This window comes from Durio zibethinus, chromosome 26 (genome assembly GCF_047325235.1).
Source record: "Durio zibethinus cultivar Kanyao isolate XHJ-2024 chromosome 26, ASM4732523v1, whole genome shotgun sequence".
Classification (NCBI taxonomy): Eukaryota; Viridiplantae; Streptophyta; class Magnoliopsida; order Malvales; family Malvaceae; genus Durio; species Durio zibethinus.
The window spans coordinates 7,538,645-7,542,555 of record NC_143187.1 but is presented as its reverse complement, the minus strand read 5'-3'; the positions used below and the strand labels follow the sequence as shown (position 1 = coordinate 7,542,555).

Sequence of the window (3,911 nt, the reverse complement as noted above, 5' to 3'; positions counted from 1 at the left end):
TTTGAGACGACATAAAAACACAAATATTCATTAAATTATTTTTGGGTAACGACATTAGTGTAATCAGATGTAGATACTAAGAAAAGAAAAACCCTCACTTCCTCTCTTTTCCTTCAGCTTCAAAAGCTGCGACCGAAAAAATCCGTGACATCCTCGTGGGTGTAGAAAAAGTGGTCTTGCTAGGATTACTATCAGAAATATCAGAAATACTAACCCAGATCAGCAGCTCCTTGGTTTTGACACCTGTCAACCTCTGCATCGGACGATCCTCAATGAACGCTGTCAACTCGGTTTCATACGAGACGTTTTTCCCAATCGCCTTGAATTTGTTCTCCAATCTCTTCTGCTAACCGTGTCAACCAGACGAACCCTGTGGTCCGGTTGCACCCGACCTCGACGAGATCGTTCAAAGTAGCAGCCCTTTGGGCAGACGGAACTCGTCGAGGAGTTCCAGTGAGTTTTACTTCCAAAAAGCGGCCCATGGTAGATCTCAGCCTCTTCTCGGTGAGCTGCTATTCGCTGCAAAGCTATATTCGTTCCTTTGTGGGGAACTGAGTTTGCAATTCTAACACTCCAAAGGGTCCTTCCTTATATATAGCCACGACATTATACCCTCGTTACTAGGGTTTAAGTTTTTAATGGTGTTTTTTTAACATTTAGTGATATTTATAAACATTATTAAAAAATTCGTCGCTTTTACGAAAAATATCAATTAAAATGTCAATTATATATGTGTAGTGAAAAATAATGGTATTTTTTATAAAATGTTATTATTTTAGTAGCATTTGTATATTTGAGAAGCTATTAATTTAGTGACATTTTTGTAAGAAAAAATAATTATTTTGATAGCATTTGTATAAAAAAAATGCCGCTAGTTTAGCGCATTTTTTAGTAAGAGCACTACTACTTTTAAGTGACATTTTATGGTACAAACGCTATTAAATTATTCATTTAATGACATTATTGAACGCAACCATCGCGAAATTAATAAATGTATTTTTTTTAAATAAAAAATTTCTATTAATATTTATTATTTTTATAAACGAGCTTAAATTCAGAAACTGAAATTAATATAAACTTAATTCACGTTCAAATATGCATATAATTAACACAAAATTTAATAATTAGTATAATAACATTCAAAATTTTTTAATACATTAACAAAATAAAAATTAAAATATATGAAATTGATGACTACATAGATTTTGAAGGCTGCCAATTGATGAAAAAAAATTTTCGCCTTGATCACTAGCGTGCTCAAGAACCTATTAAATAATAGCATACAATTTTTAACACTTTATTGTAAGATTTTTTTATATTAAAAAATATAAATATTTATTAAATATAATACTTGAGTTGGTTGATCACTAAGATAAGTTTCTGAAAATTGTTGCACAAAATTCATAAGATGATCAAATCGATCATGCAAGTACTAAAATTTTGCATATTTTTCTCTATTCTAGCACGTTCTTCCTCAATTTTGACACTCTCCTATTCTTTTTCTGCTTCCATTTGCTGAAAATGTTATTGTATAGTTTGTAACTTCTCTCTCAATATTGAAATGTCTTACTTAGACTGACTTACTGAAAATGTAAATTGCTGAGAGTTATGTCCATATTTGGTAGATAGTGTTGGACCCAATTAAAGGCTTCGGACCCATCCATGCCTTTCTTTCCAGCAACTTCTATGAATATTCGATTTTTCAATTCTTGCATGTTGAGAGAACTATCAGATGCTACTTAAATTTTAACAATCATTTTCTCTTTCACTTTCTCCTATAAATTAGTCATATTTAACTATCAAGTTTAATGATTAATTGATAATATGTTAAAAAGAGTAAATATTTATTTTTTGTTAAAATAGATGTTACAAATTATCACAATTTCTTGGGTTTTGATATTCATATAAGATCCATACTTTTTTGTGTATGTTAAGCGAAAAAGTTTTACACGTTCAATTTTATCACCCATCTCAATCTCCTACACAAAATATATGTTATTTGATAGGGTACATATCAACCTCAACTTATTCATACATATTAAGCCAGTCAATTAAGTTAAAAAATTTCAAATAATTTTAATATTATGTATTTATATTTTGGCCCCTTAATAACACAATAGTCTTAAACAGACACAAACAATAAAAGCATTTTGGCTTTTCACATGTATCAGTCATGGTAACTAAATTCAATTATTTGGACAAGTTTAATATCATGGATTGAAGCTATTCAAACAGTTGAAAAACATCAAAAAGTCAATTTGTATTTTTACCTTTTAAAGGCAAAAATAGTCCCAAATAGACATAAACGATAACTTTTTCACCCATATCAACTGTAGAAACCAAGTTCAATCAATCAGACAAGTTTAATATCAAGTATTGAAACTATCCAAATTGTTTAAATAGAACAATAACAACAAATTTGTATTTTTACCTAAATAGACATAAATAATATCTTTTTCATACATATCATTCATGTAAACTAAGTTCAAAACTTTCGATAAGTTTAATATCATGTATTGAAAATATCAAAACTATTAAAACAGAACACTAACTATTAATTTGCTTATTTACCTTTTAACAACACAAAAAGTTCATTAATTGGAATAAGTTTAAAATCATAAACTTATTATTTCTTTTTGCTTTCTTGCAAAACTTTTTGATCCACTTGTGTGGCTATATTTCTGTTACTTTCTGCTTTCAATCCCAATTTGTTCTCTTTTTTATCATAAAAAATAATTGCGTATATGGTATAAATACAAATATTACGAACTTAAAGCATAAAACACTTTCATTATTTCATTCTACTATACAAAGTTATAAATTAGTACATCTTACTTTCTTGAGAACCAAAATCTAACTAATTATTTATATTGCCACCTAATCACATTACGGGATAGATTTTTCATCATCGCCTTTACAGTAGTATTTTGATCAAAATACTTATTCTTCAAATTATGCTTATAATCTTTTCATTTCTTTTCCAATGACTTAAGCACAAATGAAGTTGGTATTTCAAGTACAAATCTTGACTGTAATAATACAAAAAGAAAAGTTTTAATCAATAAACCAAATTTAAAATAATTTTTTTATATGTAATTAATTATACTAATACCTCAATAAAGTTTAAAGTATTGACCTTAAATTCTACTGAAACTTTATGCCTTGTTTCATAATGAATAGGCAATGTCATTCCATTATGGGCAAACATGCCTAGAAATTCAGTCAACAGTTGGGTCTCTTCACCAATTGGTTGTCTATCAAAGTTTGCAGACACTACAATCTGCTCGTTTGGAGGTAGTGCAAAAAATTCCTTCAAAGTTGTCCGGCCTCTGGTCTTTCGTTGACCATTGTTATCAACTGTAAAAAATAAAAAATAAATTTGTAAAATGGTAATACTTTTACATTATAATCGAATTCTAAATATAGGGTATGTGATACCTGTATTTAAATTTAAAGCATAATCAATTGACGGGATACTATCTAAACTTGGACCTTTCGTATTGTCAGATCCAATATCAGTTGAAGGGTTAGAAGTGACTGAGTTAGATCCAACAGTAGATTCATTCCCCTTCAAAAGATTCAATCCACAGCCAATATCAACAGGTGCCATAAATGATTTTGAACTAATATCTCTAATATGCATTCCATTCAATCTACTCCGCATTGTAGCTTACCTGCATCATAAAAACGAATATATAAAAGATATTAGTTTAGAATATATATAAAAACATTGAGAAGTTAAAAAATCATAACCTACGATATATAAAGAATAAATTGATTTAATTAAATCAAAAGATAATGTATAATTTACAATGTAATAAATATACAATAGTGAATGCGACATTAATTACATAAATCATTTACTACATTATGTCTTAAATACTCGAATTACAAAATATAAATGATCCATC

At 28.6% G+C, this 3,911-nt stretch overlaps 1 pseudogene; it reads right to left on the bottom strand.

Moving 5' to 3' along the window:
- On the bottom strand, positions 1-3,664 carry LOC149511291 (uncharacterized; annotated as a pseudogene).
- Positions 3,665-3,911: the final 247 nt, after the last annotated feature.